The 19,310-nt window shown below is 35.8% G+C and overlaps 1 long non-coding RNA gene across 1 annotated transcript; it reads right to left on the bottom strand.

Annotated features, from left to right (window-relative positions):
• Positions 1 to 5,553: 5,553 nt before the first annotated feature.
• LOC133667809 (uncharacterized) lies at positions 5,554 to 10,035 on the bottom strand. The gene is made up of 2 exons (XR_009833425.1): positions 9,098 to 10,035; positions 5,554 to 6,074 (listed from the first exon to the last, which is right to left on the bottom strand). It is a non-coding gene; the product is annotated as an uncharacterized LOC133667809 (long non-coding RNA).
• Positions 10,036 to 19,310: the final 9,275 nt, after the last annotated feature.

Raw genomic sequence — 19,310 nt, 5'->3', positions numbered from 1 at the left:
ACGAGTGACTGCATTTACGACACTACTTTGAATAGATAATTTATGATAACACGTTAAGTGTTTATGTACATGCAGTATTGTCGGCACATTACAAGTTTAGAAAAGGAATTACCGAAGACAAATAAGATACGCGCATAGATATTTCAAATTCATGCTAGGCAAACACACAATAGCTCATTTAGAGAAAAATATTCTGTAAAGACTACAACTCACTTAATTCATCGACCATTTATCATCTAAACGGTTTTGAATATTTTTAAAGAATTTTTAAATAATAATCCGTACAATACAACGTTCGATAAGTTTGATAATTAATACTTGAATATAAATTATAACTTTAATATAAAATAACGCATATAATTATTTGCCTATTAATTTAATCAATTGTCCATTAATTTGAAATTTGAAATCGAAGGTTCAATTCTATAAAACTTTATTTCAAACGATGACAAAATATTCGTCGAATATTTCCTCTATTATGCGTAACGTTTCGATACTATGTTGTACAATATCGAACAAAGTTGCAGATGCGTCAAAAATCTTGCGTAAAGAACAAGTGCAAGTAAATCCCTTTGAATTTTCGCTGGTTAGTTAATAAATAAAACGTGTAAATATATAGACGTACGCACACATAAATATACGAGTTCGTGTATATGTACGAGAGTTGAATAATATGTTGGATAAATTATTACGTTAACGGCGACCGTGACGTAGCTCACGTTATCTCACGGTACTGACCTCTTTTTTTCCAAAGTGACTAACGAGGAACCGCTACGCCATATTACATACCTTCATCAATTCTTTCGACATTTCGATAACGATCTTATATTTTTCCAATTTTTTATGAAATTTCATTTCGTTAACGATACGCATGGAAATGAATACGCGCTCTTTATTTTGTAAATTAAAATTAAGATATCGAAACATAAAATAAGCGCGATGGATTGATCATTGAACAATGACTAGACGTTAGATTTTTTAACACTTAGTTTTCAACACTTAGTCAATTCATTAACACTTATTTTAAAAAGTAAAAGTCACCATGAATTGGTACAATCTAATATTAAGTTTTCATAACAACGCGATAAGGACAAGCATTGCAACTCTCAATGCGTTCCCGTTCTTTTTTAGATCATTAATTCAAATATATTCTTAAGGAAAATCTTATATAAATTATTGGTCGATAAAAATGGACGCGTAATGATATCTCCAATTAATTACCGTTTCATTGATCACTTGTACAGATATGAACATTCTTGTTCCGCGAGGATTACAAGCTGGTCGAAAAATAAACTATTAATTTAGATGGAAGGAAACATTTTCGCGCGATATTCTTCCCGCAACGCGAAGGAAGAGAGCAACCGGTGGCCACGACACACACCGCACGACGACGTGTATGAATCAGTCGCGAGCAAGTGTAACGACCGAGTGACGTCAAGATGATTGCACAACGAAGCGCGCCGGTAATTCCAACCGTTAGGTCGCTCGATCGATTTCTATAGATCCTCTTACGAGGCGTGCTGGAGATCGGCCACGAATCGCGCTCAAATTTAACGTTCTGTTTCATTCTTCTCCGAGACATTGTGATCGCGATGCGGCATGAAATAATTTTATCTCTTCGCTTTGAAAATTACCGATTTATTCCCGTGAAGAAGTCGTTTAAAACTTTTAACGATGAACGGTGTGTGTACTAAAAAAAGAGGAGATCGTGAATGTTCTACGTTATACGTAGAAATATAGGAAAGAATTTCCCGATGTTTCTATCCCGAAACGAATTTTTTGAAAAAGGATGATGTATAGAGGATCCAAAGATCGAATGACGATATTAGAAATTGTCATTATGAAACATTGTAGAGGGGGAGAACGGAATTTCTTTCCTTTCTGCTAAATATTTCAATTGCAAATGTCACCAAAGCTTAGGGAAATTGCATCTTTGACGTTAATAAAGTTTCCAGATTTTTGAATTCATACCGTGACATTCGAATTTTTACCGTAAGAATATTTATCGTGACATCGCTATATGAACTATATCGGTATACAGGGCAAGGCTCGAAAGAATTACTGCAACACACCTTTCAGCGAGAAAGTGGAGACAGTTGCGAATGAGTGAAAGTGCAATGTAAGAAGGTCAATATGAATCATTTATACGTTGATTTCCAAGTTCATATTCTGAGATAATTTTTCCCACCTACGCAAAAGAAGGTAACAAATCACAGATTAAGATAAAATTATTTTTTACTATTTTATGATTTTATAAGATAAGCGGAGCTCATTAAACATAAACTTGTTAGCAAATGATTATTACTATTTTGAATACTATTAGATATTTTGTTTGATTTGCAATGTATAGTTTCACATAATTTTTTGTTAAATCTTTACACGTTCGGTAATGTGAAAAGAATTTCATTCTGGAAATAGAGTATTTATGAATGGAAGATGCAATGGATAAAAAAACCACGTAACGCGATCTTAATCTTAAAGAGTGTCTAAGAATCGTTGGTCAAATCTATTTTTCCTGCATGTTTGTTGCCTCTTGTGGAAATTTTGATGATGTCAAAGTCACGTTTTTAAACGTCATAGTACTTGGTATCTAGAACTGGTAAGTATTGTCCTTCACCGATGGAAAATTATTCCATGGCAGAAAAATGTGTATAGCGAGCATCGTTTTCATTGCATGAACGAGCACAATAAAAATTGTGAAAAAAATTAGTACATTTTTATAATCGTTTTATGATGCACAGGATTTAATTGGTTATCGATGTAACAATTCGAAATTCAATTGTTTTATGGGTATAATAAAAAGTTTTCAAGTCATTATCAAATATATATCTAATTGCAAGGAAACTATACTATACAAAGAATACAAGGATTTATGAACGAAAAATCATTTTTTAAAGAACTTTTCCTTCAATGATTAAGCAAATTCAAATTAATCTTTCATTGATAGTTGTTTTGCGAAAGTTTCCTTTGAGTCCGTTTACGTGTACAGATGAGTAAGTACTATATATTTACACATATAATTCCTTACCATTATTCACGCGTTTACGTAATTAGGCTTCCTCATACCGTATGGAATATTTCGTCTATTTGTGGTATAGGAAAATATTTCTATACAACAATTTATAAGCGTGGAAGATTAGTCTGGAACTTTAACTTTCCATAAGAACATACCTGCTATATCATTTATTTCAATTTAATAATTAATCTATAATTTTACTTTCGTTTCGTCAAATCAAATAAATATATGATATGTTTAACCATTGCTGTTTTCTGTTTACGTTATTTATATAATTAAATAGTACTGCGTAAAGATTTAGGATATTATTGTTCCACAATTAACAATTCCATCTCAAATTTTTTTTTGGATTTATAAAATAGATACATAAATTATTTCTATACAATAATTTATAAGCGTGGAAGATTAGTCTGGAACTTTTTCCATAAGAACATATATCATTTAACATATCATCAAATAAATATATGATATGTTTAACCATTGCTGTTTTCTATTTACGCTATTTATATAATTAAATAGTACTGCATAAAGATTCAGGATATTGTTCCACAATTAACAATTCCACCTCAGAGTTTTTTTCGATTCATAAAATAGCTACACGAATTAAGAGAGAAATATTAATCAGCTTCATGTGCAATACGATTCTGGAATATGAGCGATGATCAAAAATTGAATAGTTGAAATATCATTGATAACCTGTCACGATTAAGGTGGATCGCGCATTATTCACTGGCGGACACGAACGCGAAGGAGGAGACTCACACAGGCGTTCGCGTGTGCTCTGTGTGCGCAACATGTGGTCAGTGACACACGGAGGAATTGTGCGTGCGAAAAGTTTAAGGCCGCGGTTGCGCGCGTGTGCGCGCCTCTTACCATCCTCTCCACACACCAATCGTACGTATATGTGTGCACACGACGCGTGTCTCTCGCGCTTATGTATCTCTTATTCTTTTCCTCTATCCTCTTTCCTCGTTTTCATTGCCTCACTCTGTCTCTTTTCCCTCGCTATTTCCTCTCTCTCTCTATCTCTCCAGCTGACAACGCGGCAAAGACTGCTGACCTTGGCCTGCTGACCATGAGTGTCGGCAGCTTGATTCGTTACGTTAGCAGGAGGGCGCTACGGTATTCGTAAGTACTTAACAGGTATCCGCCGACTTCATTTGATCAAGTTCATCGATACTGGCCCCGATATTTTCCATTTTTTTTCCCCCCCACTTTTCTACCTCTTTTTCCAATACTCCAATATCTCTGACCCCACTTTTCCGTGTAACGAGGCAGAATTAAAAAAGTTTAACAAAATTTCGTTGAGTTAAATAGCGAGGGGGTCGTTCTAATATCCTCGTAAAAATGATGATAGTGTAATTATATTAACACGAATGAGCGCTAAAAGTAATAGCAACCATCTTGCGGATCATCAGGCGTAGAAATCAATGTTTTGCGTACAAACATACTTGAAAGTCGAAATTAATTCTTCGTCATTAAATAGTCATTATTTGTTTCTTCGAGAAAAATTTATGTTATCTTGATCACGAATGTAGTGATCATTAAGATCGGGAATTTTTCCTAACCTGTTAATTCTTGGATTTATCAATGCATGTTATTATCTTTTTTTTTTATATGCAAAATTTCTCTCTGATATTATAAATTGATAAATAGATAATGAATCCAAAATGAAAAATTTGGAAATAATAAAAATTATAAAAATATAAAAAATTATAATACTAAAAGATAAGAAATATTTAATAAGATCAAATATTATATAGATGTGACATAAATATTAATACGTGAATGCAAATTAAATTATATTATAAAATTTTAAATTCTCAAAACGAATTTTTCTATATGAAAGAAAGAGAATTCAAGTTTAATGTCTTAATTGTCAAGGCTAATGTCTGAAATAGATAAATAGTAGATAAATATGAATAATAAGATAAATATGAATAATAAGATTTATATTTTATTTTACAAAGTATAGATTTGAGATAAATGAAAACAAACATGATGCTAAAATAATTTTTAATCATAGTATCCTTTATAAATTTTCCTTTATAATGTATTTCATCAATTATTAATAATTTAACTTCGAATTAATTAAATTTAAATATATAAATTTACTTTTATTGTTAATATTTTTCGTAATTTTATTATTTTGTTTAAAAAATAAGGAATATTTAAAGAAACTGTTATGTTTAATGTATGCAAATATTAATTGCATCATTGTAGAATCATAATTGGCGAATTAGATTCTAAGTAATGAAACAAATTTGAAGTATGCATCCATATGATAACATATATGACTCACTATTACGAAGAATGAATCATGAGATAAATGGACAACAGAAATACGTAAAAAATATAAGGTTCATATTCACTGCATAAAATGAAATTGCATCAATGATACAAAGTGATGATATATTTGATACATCAGTTTCAGGTGGATATCAAACGCAACTAGAAAATATTAAAGTATAAAATTATCCAAGATTACAGAAACGTGCAGATGAAGTCATCAGGAATTCAATTAAGTAATAACAATGTTTACACATATAAGATTGTAAAGTTTATTTTTTTTTTTAATTTTAAATTTGTTCGTAGGAGTTCTTAAATGTTTTATAATATTAATATTAATCCCTATAAAATTACAGACTTTGCTCAAAGAAAAAAAACAAAAGAAATGTACATGTTATTTACGTTATTTACCGTAATGATTGATTTCATAGAAAAGTAGAAAAGTAATCATACAAAATAACATAAGTACGTCATACGAATAAATTATATACCGAAAAAAATTTGATTGTTTATTGAAAAAAAAAGCCAAAAAAAGACATACATGGCATATAGTTTATGTATATTCTTTTAATTCAACATTGAACTTGATGAAAGGTTGTCAGTGTCGTGTGAACGAAACTTGTCGTACAAGTTTACGCGATGGTTAGTTTCTTTTAATGTCCTGCTTTATTTCTCGTATTACATCTCCGTGAACAAAATACCAATGCATTCTCGCTTGAATTTCATGGTGGTACCTTCCTGTATACTGTTATCCTGTTACGATGATATCCTGGAATACACGTGTCACATTGTTGGCCGTATAATGATAAAATAGAAAATAGGTATTTGAAATGATTCATTGCATACTTCTTGATGATAAAAAAAAAAATCTCAATTAATAATAATATTTTTTAAATACAAGATTCTTAACGTATCATCACGATTAGAGGATAATCAGTAATGCGAGAATTCTTTCTTTTAGAAAACTATCTTACATATTGATGAATACACTTGGAAGATGTAGTGAATATTTTTTATATTTTATACAATTTAAAGTGTTTTTTATCAAATATAATAATGATATTATGTTGAGTAATATGCGATATCATATTTTATGTGATGTTATTTAAATTACTAAAATTGATTACTTAATCAATTTCTGATATTTTAAATTAAAAATAATTATAGAAAGAATTGTATTATAACGTTAGAAAATGTTAATTTTCTAAACATGAATATGAAAATGAAAAAGAATTAACTCATTAATCGCATATATGGAGACATCTGTAGAAGAAATAATAAACCCGTTTGTCATCTACACAGAAATAGTGATTCAAATACTATATCAGAAGGTACGCATATTAGCATAAATGATAGTGAATAATTTGAACTATAGCGAACTTCTTTACCGATTGACTGATTCTTCTGTATCGACTGTGGAAAAAACATCACATGCATAAATGAAACGATTCTGACCACGTGGTTGTTTCATATATATATTGTTTCATATATGAATTAGAATAGATAAAAGTAATCGTTCTAGAAATACTATGAAAAACAAATGTTGCTTATTGTTTACATTTATTATTAGTGAACAATATGAAATTATTTTACACAACTTTTTTTAAATGTAATAATTTTTACAGAATTTTCGATCTACTACGTAAGTAGTAGGAGTAAGTAAAAGTCAGACAAATGCAACGATAGATAATATAACTATTTGATTTATTATTACACGTCAAAAAGATGATTTAAAAAAATTAACTTTAAACTTATATTTTTTAACTATATTTTTATATCTATTTCGCAATAAGTAAATATAGAGAAACTATATTAAAAAAATTTGTGATATAATTTCAATTTATTTTGTTTAATATTGTCATTATGCATAAATTTAAAATAATATTTGTTTTTGATGATTCAATAGTATTCAAATTGTAATTAAGATGCAGCTTAACAACTGACAACTAACGTAACTACGTCAGGCTCGATTTATCGATTTCAAACTTCGCGTCGACCTTTAAAGGAATTTGTGCCAATTTTAGCAATCATGTTAAATACAATTTCAAATATAAGGATATTCGTGTAATCTTTATTGCACATACATATTCATCGAAATTTTAATTTTATTCTGATTTTATAAAAAAAATTAAACAATAAAATTAATTTTGAGAGTATTCGCTATGCTATGTAAATTTTATATCTAGATTTTAATCTATGCATATCTATAAAGATTTTTAATTAATTATTTTTAAGATTATTCTTATTATTAAATACCTATTGTATTACGAAATATTTTTATCTTATAAAAATATTAGATATATTTTATTCAATGAACAAAATCTTGTAATAAAAAAATTTTTGATTTATATTTTTATTATAAATATTATCAAATCGAATGATTAGTTCTTTCACAATTCTTTCTATAATCGATTTCTTAGTCGATTTCTTCATCGATCCATAATTGTACAAAGTATAAAAGAGCAGATAAATAACTTTTAATAACTTTTAATAAGTTTTATAAAATGATTACGTCTACCACATGTGTAATTATTAATATAAATATTAATTGATAATGCAGCATGATGAAATTTGATATCATAAAATATGACATAAAATAGACCTCCAACTTTAATTGCTGTATTTCATTTAAAGTTGGTATCCAGGCCATTTTTATTAGCACAATAAAAGTCTTTTTTGTCGCGTTCCTAGCGTTACAAACGGAATTGCACGCAAACAGAACAATAAAGAATATCATTTAACAAGTCAAAATTTATAATTTACGAATAAATTTATTTAATAAAATAAAAAATAAATTAAAAATTTCGAATTATTATTTTTTGTTCTCAAATTATTGAATTAATAATTAATAAAATAACAAAAAAAAATTTGATATCAAATTCTAAATTTGATATTAAATTTACAGTACAATGTCCTGTGTGTAAACATGTGACGTCATAATCTTATTCATGCATTTTAAATATTCAGCACATTCGATGTTTCGTGTCACGTGTTATAACAGAAACCATACTACTATATTTGGTTGGTAGGGAATAACGAAACGAAAATAATGTTATTATTGGATTGAGTTTGCTGTTTAGAACGATCGAAGCAAGTCTTATTCAATTAATGATAGTATCGATATGTTCGATTTTATGATACGTAATGTGCTGATCGTAAAGAAAACTTAAGATTATTTACGGCCAGTAGTCAAGGACTTTCTCTTATATAATACTGGTTTACACTAGTTGCAGTTATGCTATTCACGCAACAATAATTATTACGCCGCTATACGTAGAAGAATGGGATCATGATGTTTGACGATTTTTCTAGTTCAGAAATTTCGATAACAAGGAAAAGACTATTAATATCTATTGCGTGCTTGATGTGAACTGGCTCCTAGAAGTATATTTCTAAACATGCTAGAAAATAAGGTGCAGTAACGATCTAAAAACAAACTTCTTACCAGGAAGTATCTATAACCATCGCCTACATTCACGAAAGATATAAAGTTGGCAATTCTATTATTACGTTATTTCCGAAGAAAGAAATAATATAAACTTATTAAATTTATCATAGTTACACGATATCTTTGATATAAAACTTAGATTAAATATATCGATAAAATATACTGATAATGCGTTATAAGATTAATCGGTTATCAATAGAGAATAAAATTTAACGAAAAGGAGATATATATATATAAAAGATTTATTTCAGAAAATTAACACGTTTATTATTTCTCTTTGCAAGAGAAATAATAAGAGTGACAAATAAAGAGAATTGGAATTTAAAATTTGAAAAACAACATACCTACTCGAAATCCTAAGAATTTCGTCCAATAGCAAGATAGACGAGGCAATGCACGTATCCAAACAAACTTCTTTCGATGTTTACGAGTAAAAGTCGAGGTGAATCAATGGGATATAACGATCGCACGAATACTGCGGCTTCACTTCGGTCGATGTCTCTAGATGCTTCTCGTAAGACTGGTATCTTTTCAAGGACGGAATAACGGTGCCAGAAGAGCGAACGACGACACTGGTAAGCCTGGTTAAACGGCTGGCCACTCTGGGTCCTGTCTGATCGACATACGCGAGAGAGGAAAAACTGGCAGACGAAACGGTGTGGCGCTAGGCGCGTGTCGCGGCACGGTTTCCGGTTCGGCGGAAAAATTGGGGAGGGCACGCGTGACTGAGTTTGCGAACGACGCTAGAAACGAACTGGCGTCGCGAGAGATCGCGGAGAACAAGACGGTCGTGCATATCGGTCTAAGTTAGCTTTGGTATTGGTACTAGCGTACACATAGGCGCCTCCTCCGCGCCTGCTATGTAGATATGTGTTCTGCTTGTGACCGTGTTCAGAATCGCGTGAGAGTGGGGCGTCTGCGCGCTCTCTCTCTCGTTGACGACCTTTATTTGCATGGAAATTAGTGCGCGGGCGTATGTATACTACTTCCATGTAAATCGGGCCTTTGAGTAAAAATTCTCTCTCTTTCTCTCTTTTCGTTCTTCTACGATAAATAATTTAAAGATTGACAGTTGATTGGGAGATACCGTTTTTTTTAGTAGTATTATATCTCGAATCGTGTATCGAAATATTTTAATAGTGACATAATTGTTTCGAGATTTCGAGGTTAGGAAATGATGAAACTGAAAATCATTTGGCTATGATTATTTGAGATAAGAAATCGAGTATAATAATGTAAATCACGTTGATTGTTATTTTTGAATAAAGAGAAATTGAGATGGTTCAAATGGAATTTATTTTTATCGAAGCTTACAAGTTTTATATTAAATAATATTTATCTATATGGTTTATGTTTATTTAGCTGTCGTTACATATACAAAATATGTTGTAATTCTTATTTGTTAATCGTATTAAGGTATTTTTATAATTGTTATTTATAAGTATACTGTTGGTAGATTTGTTCTAAAATTCATTCTAAGTAAAATTTTTCTACATTATTTGGTATGCTACGATCTTTGTATTGTTAGTTACAAGTTGATATAAAATAGTACTTACATAATCAGAATGAGCTCGTGTGAGATGAACGATTTACTATCAAGGCTGAAAACATTTAATAAGGAAATTCCCGAGTAATGATTATACATTTTTATTTTTAATTTAATTAAGCATTGATATCTTAACAGAAGTTTAATAATTACGCAATGATGTATTTCAATGGCATGTTGCTCATTAAATAAATAAGAGCAAAAAATATGTAATACAGTTCGATAATATAATATCATTTTTTTTAGATATAACAGTTTACAAATTTCTCGGAATTTAAAATATTAAATTAATAATAATAAAATTAATTATATCGTGATATTTTATCAATTATTTTTTGTTCATAATTTTATAAGAAAATAATTAATACATATACTTGGAAAAGTAACAAATAAATGGATACTGATAAATTTAATTAATAAAATCTTACGTGCATTTTGTTACTTCTTCAATTCTAAGAGTTCATCTAAAATTAAAGTGTTAGATAGGTCTATCTATAATAGTATGTCTATCTATTAATAGATATCTTCACGTATTCGTAGATACATTCGTAGATATATTGAAAGATATTTTTAACTAGTCAGTTAAAATTATTAAAACGTATCTAATTAGTAACGTAGAATAATGCAATTTAAAAATTAAAAATTCTGTTTAAAAATTCTATTCTGTAGAATGTAAATTAACTTTCTAAAAATCTAACCTAGCATCATTGCGTTATTTTTATTAATATTTAATATCGATTCTTTGGAAAATATAATAAGATAAAAGTGTGGAAATTCACAGGATGCAAATATTAAGATTATAAAATTAATGTTTATAATTAATGTTTATAACGTTCCGCTTGGTGTAATTCAAAGAACGATTATTTAAATTCTTCGTTTGGGAAAACCCTGCATTAAAATATTTAATTAATTATACTCAATTTCAAGACATATCTCATAATATCTCATAAGCGCCAACAAATTATTGGATTATTAGAGAATAATTGTAGAGTAAAGGCAATATTTTATAGAATATATATATAGCATCGAACGTTTTTTTACTTTAATGTTTCAGAATTTATATATATTCAGATGTTTCTCAATTGAAATCCGTTTCAATTGAGTAGAATGGTTCGTCATTGATTCTTTCAGTGTGAGTTGATTCTTGGAAAAACTATCAGGTTGTCTCGTAACTCGTTCCTTGGAAGCGAATCCCTATGAATTTTCATGATTTGCTGGAATTGTCGACACTTTACGCAGAACCAGGTTGTGTCTTCCACGATTTCATTCTCGTATGGTTTACGTGGAACGAGTTCCCTAGAAAAGTTGAACGTATACTAAAAACATACAGGTAGAAATATTGTCTCGATAAATTTTTACTTAGATCAAAGAAAGAAAGAAAGAAAGAAAAATAATTAGAACGATGAATCTTAGAGACGAGATAAATTAATACGAATTATAATTTTGTAATATGAAATTTCCACAAAATTAAACATCGATCGCAACAACAATATTATTTCATCTTTCAATTTGGCCGTGAGACGATCGATAAGCTTACAGCACATTGGTGTACCGGGGAGAGTAATTGTGTCAGTGAATGGTTTAACAGGTACGAACCAATGGCAGAACTCGTATCTTCTGGTGCCACGCCCCATCAGCCTCCAACAGGTCAGTACCTGAACCAGAATCCTGGCAAGCAGATTTAAAATTGTCCTCGTTGCTCCACTCTGTATCATACTTTTCTCGAAAATATCAAATAAAGGGAACGAGCATTATTTTATCATATTAATGTTAAAAACATCGTGCAATTCCAACAGTTTGATTAATAACTTATTAGAAAAACAAAATAACGAAATAATTTTTATCGATTATAAAATAACCAACAGCACTAAAAAAGTAGTAGTAAATTTTTGAAACGTATTCGTGTAACATATTTCCTCATTCCTAATCCCTTTTTTTATAAAAGAAGCTTATCTATCGTAAATTGATTAAAACGAAATCGAAATTATTCTCTCCTCCCAAAAAGAGAATGAAATTGATGCACAATTCATTTTGAAAGTTGTGTCAAGAGGCGGCGTTTGTTCGGATTGAACAATTTATAGCGGATACCAAATACAGCACATGGAGAAACTTAAGCTGATCCTGGACGAGACTCGATACCAGAAGAGCGGCGAGTTGTGACAACTTCTTGGAAAAGATTAGGCGTCGTTAGCGGCCTTCGCCGGGCGTCGACCCGGTCGGTAGTCAGTAGTCTGTCTCAGAATCAATGTTGCTCAACTTTCCAGACGTCTAAACGTCAAATCTTTTTCCACGATCGTTTAAAGGATCTCGATAATTCGTTACAATTTGATTTCGTTCGTTTCAGAACGATCATAAACGATCATAAGTTTTAGATGAGCAGTGTCCCCGAGCCGCGCGCCATTTTGGTACCACTCCACGGCGTAAGGCATCGCCATTTCAACATCGAACAAAAATTACAATCACGCGATTGAAATTCGAACCCTGAAACGTTTTGGATCAACGTTTAAATTCAATTGAATTCGTTATTCGACTAATGGAAACGAATTCGTGATTATTGCGAGTCGCTTGTTCTAGTTTCACAAATTGTTTTTGCGAGTTTCAAATATTTCGAGAACATTTTTTAATATATTTCGGAGGATTTTAAAAAGTGCGGAGGTTTGTCGAGCGGGCTGTCGTCCCTCCTCGCAACACTTTAATTAAACGTTGTCAGAAATGGAAACAGGCGGTTGTCATCGGTGTTTTACGGTGAGAAGCACACGAGCCCTTACAAATCGGTCCGGACAAAATCTTTAGAGGAAAGAATGAAAGTAATGTCGTAAATCCTTTTGCCAGAGGTTTTCGCCGCTGCATCGCGAGCACTTGTGCAAGAATCTCTCGTAAGTCAATCCACTTCCCCTCCGATGGTTCGCAGCTTTCCCACTCGACGGCCATCTCTCCCACCAAATCTGTCCGCCAAGAATCCACGGAACGTTGGAAGGGATGGATCTGCCCTCCTCTTTGCTTCAGAAATCTTTTACTCCATCGGTTAGGTGGAGGAACCTTGTACTACAAGATGGGTAATTTGTCGTTTTAACGGCAGCTCACGCCGACGCAAAAATCTTGTCCTTCGACGAAACAACCTACCAGATTTTCTTCTCGTTCTCTTTTTTTCTTTCGCGCCAACTGATGCTATCGAAACATTGTATTCCGAATAACGTAAAAAAAAAAATATATATATATATCGTTTCTATTATTTCCGGATTCCTCTGGATGATGCAACGCTATCATTCTTTAAAAATAAAATTGATTTCGATAACGCGGCTCGTGGGTCGAGGGTCGCTCGAGATATATTTGACGAAGACGAATTTAATAAAGAACGCGGAACTCGGAGAAGGTTTGCAAACGGTGTGTTTGTTCCGTGTTCCGTTTATTTCTTCAGATTATCAGATGACCGGTATATGCAAACGTAGATAATTAGCAAAGCGATTGAATTTACATAACAATCGAAGCAAAGCTCCTTGACACGAAAAAGCAAAGTATGACGCAAAGAAATATAATAAAAAGTTTTAACGAAAGGCGCTAACGGCGCGTTTCTGCGTCGCCTAGTTAATTAGAAGAATTAATTAGCATCGATAAGTAGCATAATTAATATGCGCAACCGAGGCGCCTTCCTCCGGATGTCGACGCGGTGTCGAAGATGTCGCGATTTTCGGCATCGTGGAACGGACTCCCACACCTCTATCTTCGACCACCTACGGCGATTCGTGCATCACATCGAATTACCGGAATAACCAGGCGCACGAATTTAATACGATGACTTTCTTTTTCTTAATTTTCCTCAATTTTTAACATTATTTTTACCATCGAATGGGAATCGAATGGAGTAGAAATCGTCCCTTTCCAAAGATTACGCTGTATATTTGTAAATTGAACGGCGTGTACGCATAATTTGCGGTTTTTTTAATAATTTTATCGAGAAAAAAAATATGTATATATAAAGAAACAAGCAGATAACGCGTTGGCGTAGCGAGGATACTAATACTTATCGCATTACATTCTGGCTACTTCTCAATGACATTCCACGAGTTTCATTCATCGACGCGCTTGTTACTACGCTTTATTTTCGGTTCTCCTATTGCGGTGTGCACGATACGATCGATGAAATTATATAATTTTGAGATAGAATCATCGAATCTATCAAATTCTAACGCTCGTATAAAACGCGATAAACATTCACAAGGGAAAAAGTAATAAAAATAAAATAATCTCGATCGTTATCTGTATAGAAATATACACTTCAATTAATCCCAAATTGAGATTGAATCGAGCAATTAGAATTAAGTTTCGTCATTAACGATCCGCCGATCCGTTGTTCTATTTTACGACGATATGAGAAAAAACGAAGGATCGTGGAATAAATTAGCGGAGAAGAAAAGGGGGAGTTGTCGATATTATCGATGGAATACGGCGTGAAGTGGGTGGGCATTATTTCGATCGAGTAGGAGCCGATCGAGTATGCGATCATAAGGCCGGAATGAACGGTCGGCTCGCGCGAATCGCGACGATCATTTCCGACAGGAAGTCTGGCCAAAGAGGAAGCCTCGGCCTGCGTCAGCAGACGTCGCTCTCTACCGTACGCCTTTCGTGCCGGCTCGTGCCGTTTCAGCTGCATTCATGCCTTTTGCATTTGCTCGTGCAGGCTTGCCGACAAAGACCGCCGGCGTGGCACTCGCATCGCATTTTCGATTACCTGCTCGACTCCGCTCGCTCGTGTCTCGCACCCACGTTCTTTCATTCCAACTCTCCGCGTCCTCGAAACCAATGATCTGTATGCCATTGAATCGCTCCACCATCTCTTATCCCTCCCTTTCCGAAACGTGCTAATTTGCTTAATAACCTTCGCTCCATTTTTATCCACCATTATCCTCTCCGCAACAATATGCAATTTCCTCGCGTAAATTTACTTATCGATCTACCCGTTTACACATCGCGTGCCTATCCGTTTCTCCCGCTGTCGCACCGCTCTTATTCCGCTCGACCCATTTCCAAAGCAACATCCCAAGATTGCACACGCGCGAATACTGCTGCACGAGCACAAGAATCGTGGAAAAGATCGGCCCGTTTTAAAGGGAGAGAGATATTCGAAAGATTAACGATTACGACGAGGTGTAATACTCGGCGAACACATCTTAGGCAGAGGTTCCGTGCTATTCGCGATCGGTAAACGGTGCCACACCCTTCCGTGCTGCTTCCGCCCTTCGTCGTGGAGAGAAGCTGGCAGCAAATTGAAGCCTCCCTTGCCTTTCCTTCCAGTAATTGGCAACCGATGCACTGGGCGTTTTTCTCGGCCCGGCCCCGATCCGTAATTGCATCCGACCGGACGCACACGCATAGATCGAGGCAACCCATTCCCCCGTACGTATAAAACGATTCAGAAACCCGCGGCTACATTGTTTCTCTCGCCCGTCACGGTTCCTCTTCCATTTCTCGCCGCTCGGGATTTCGAGTAATCGTTGAGGAAAATATGGATTATAAGATCTCCCTCTTAACGATACGAGTGTAAAACGGAATCGAAGACTCGATGTTGTCGAATTCTCGAAGAGAAAAATGTTTAAAACGTGGAAATGACCCGTGGACAGTTACGTCTTTCCTTTAATGAACCGCGTTCCGATTGATCCGCTTGCTCAACTTATTCCTCGAATTAACGCTTATTACAGGAGGTAAAGCAAAATCAGGTTTGTTAACGCAAGAAGAGAAAGAGCTAGGCGGGGCTAGGTCGGCGCAAAAGGTGCTCGGCAAAAGTCAATTAGTAACGGAACAATTATATCCGGTCGAATGGATCGGGTCCAATCTCTCGGTCGCATCGCCTCCCTTGCCTCGCCGCTCGGTCAACGATCCGCCGCGCCAATAATCGACCGAATAAAGGGAACAGAGGGGTGTAGCAGAGGGAGGAGCGGAATTTTACGAGTCGCGAAATGACAGGGCGCAAAGGTATCGCTTTTCGGAATAGAGAGATTTCTTTACGCGCTATTTAACCGAGCAACAACGCGATTGTCGGGCAAATTTAATTTAGCCGAGCGAGAAATTTCCCCGCTTCGGTTCGACGATCTCCGCGACGACAAAATGTAGATACATATATATAGTTTCCATTTTGCACTGGTTATTTTTATTTTCCACGAACACGTCGTCTCTCCGCGCGTTTGTTCGATAAGATCGGTCGAGTGGCGATCGATCGACTCGCGTCGGGGGTGATTAGGCGTCGCAATGACAAAAATGACGAGGGGAGTGAAGAGATCACGCACGTGATCATGTGTGCCGTCGTGTGTTATTAGCAGGTAGCTTGTTAGGCGGTCGGTTTTCTGGATAATGGCAGGTATTACAACACGCGACCGTTATTAACCCCTCGGTCGGCCTCCCTTCCACCCCGCCTTCTATCCGTCTTTATTTCGACCCTACGCGCTTCCACACATCCGCACACCCTGCCGGACCAGATATAAATCATTATTCATAATAAGCTGTCGCGACAAAAAACCTCCACCGACGGATCTTAGCTACGCTAAATGATCGTGCCAGTCTCTCGCCCCACCGGATGACTACCCCTTCCCTCCACCGCTTCTCTCTCTCAACAGAGAGAGAGAGGGAAGATCATCTCTCGCGATTAAAGGACGCCGCCTAACCGATCGAACCATCTTTCAAACTCATCTTTTCGGGAACTCCGTAAACTGCTCATCTGGAGGATGACCTGAATCGAGTAAACGTTGTCTTATACGTAAGAAGGAATTATTTGCCGGATACCTTTCGATACATTCGCACGACGCTTTCCGCCGTGTCGTGCGTCGATAGCGATAAAAACGCGTCGTAGCAGTAGAGAGGAGTTGGTTGGCGAATTGGTTTCGAAAGGGTTGGCGCGGGCGAGAGGAGGATATTATTCCCAGGTGGTTCGAAACACGTCTTCATTTTAGCGGTCGGTCAGGGAGGGTGGTTGCGAGATTCCATCGGAGGCTGGTCCCGAGGAGCGGAAAATACGCGGCGGTGCACGTGGGGATCGACGTCCTGGAGAACGTGGCGGTGTTCACCGTCCCCGTGTCCCGGTCATCCTCGTCGTGTGGGTCCGAGCGTGCCGGACATAGCACCGCGTCCTCGCGATCGCCAGGGTTTTGCCGTTGCGCGACCCGAGTTTTTCGCTCGGCTCTTCTCTGGCGGCAACCGAGGCCTGGCAAGTCGGCAGTGCATTACACGCAATTAGACGCCAGGGTGGCCCCGAGGTATGTCCGACAAACGGTCCTCCTCCTCCTCCTCCCTTTCCCATCCTCTCTTTCCTTCTCTCTTCCTTCCTTTCTTCCTCCTCGCCTTGCTTCTCTCTGTACTACCTACTTACAAGTAGACCCCTCCTCTCTCTCTCTCTCTCTCTCCCTCCCCCTTTTCTTCCTCCTTTCCCCGTCTCTCTCCCTCCCCCCATTTTGTCGCCGCCTTACTTTTCTTCCCGGCTTGAGAAAACTGAGCCTTCGTGCCGAGCCTTCGTTTCCTCCCTTCTCCTTCCTCTTTCCCTCTTCTTTCTCCCCCCTCCCCCTCCCCATTTTCCTCCAGGGGTTCCTTTTCTTTCGCTCGCCGCATTGAAAATCCACCATTCTTGCTTGCATTATTGCTTATCTTCTCTCGCCCGGGGAACGGCGCATTCGCCGTTTCTTTTCCTCCTTCTTCCATCTCCAGTGGGAAGAAAGGATGTATAAAACACGGATGTACGGATCGATGTAAATGTAATTACGGTTGATTCGTTGGGATTGATATTTTTTTTAACGTTTAATTCTCGTTTCAAATTTGTTCCTCACGAATTATATTATAATGATATGATATGAATTATAATGATAACAACAACAACAACAATAATAATAGAAGGATACAATAGGGAGGAATCGTGAAAGAGTCTGTCACGGGGAATTTCGAATTCAAACTCGATGTTTCCCGTTCTAGGAAGCCTGGATGACGTATCAACGGCGGGTTTTAAAGACTATGGAAACTGTAGACAAAACCAGAACACGGTTTATTCCGTTGAATAGTAGTACCTCCGACGGCAAATACAATTGTGGTATGCGTGTCGCTGAGTGAAAGAGGCGGACGAACATTGTATCGCCTCGGTCTCCGCAAAAATGTTCGACTAATTATATTTGTGCGTGTGCGAACACGTGTTTCACGCTTGTAGTCACTCACAGTCAATGGAGGCTCTGCGACTATCGTCGAACAGGTTGGCACACCACGGCCCTGCCGTTCTTGCGACAGAAGGTGGCTGGTACGCTTGAGAACAAAATGGGAGGAGACGGTGGACGAAGCAAGAAAACTCTCGTGGAAGAAGCGCTAGAGCGCTCCGTTTAAAGCAGGATGCGGAGCAAACCGGCGCGTTCTAAGTGTAATTACCATTGGCGCAATTAATTTAGCTAAAGAGCCACCATTAATTTACAATCTGACCTCTCCCTCCTCCCGATTGCCCGCCCGCATTCCTTTCTCGCACGAGGTTCTCATCGATCCACCGTCACTCGTTGCTCCACCATTTCGACCGCGTCGTCGATAAAAAAGATAGTAACGAAAATGGTCGTCGATTTCCTTCCCCTATCTATATAAAATTTAGCCAGAGTCGAGAAAGTTAGCTAATTGGAAATTTCGAATAAAGTTGCTCCAATTGAACGCTTACTCAAAGTGATCTCGATTATTTGCGATACTTACTTGTTATTCGTTTATCGAAACTTAACTTTACTCGTAAGTTTCAAATTTGCATTTGAATTTTTATGGAGTTAACTTCCGACCGTTTCTCTTAAGGGTCAGAGATCTGATACGAACAACTTTTAGTCGGCCGAGGAGGGGCGAGGAAAATACACAATGCGATTGCTCGAGCTTGACCGACGCTACCAACTTTTCCCGAATTTATAATTTCGTTACAGCTGTAAGCTGTAGAAAGGAAGGATCGAATAGCTCGAAATTGCGGTCTCCGCACGAGATCGATATTCATCGCGAGACACGTGCCTTTTTCGTTTCTTTTC

The sequence above is a fragment of the Apis cerana genome, linkage group LG1 (assembly GCF_029169275.1).
Source record: "Apis cerana isolate GH-2021 linkage group LG1, AcerK_1.0, whole genome shotgun sequence".
Lineage (NCBI taxonomy): Eukaryota > Metazoa > Arthropoda > Insecta > Hymenoptera > Apidae > Apis > Apis cerana.
The sequence above is the reverse complement of the archived record's forward strand: the minus strand, read 5'-3'. Positions and strand labels throughout refer to the sequence as shown.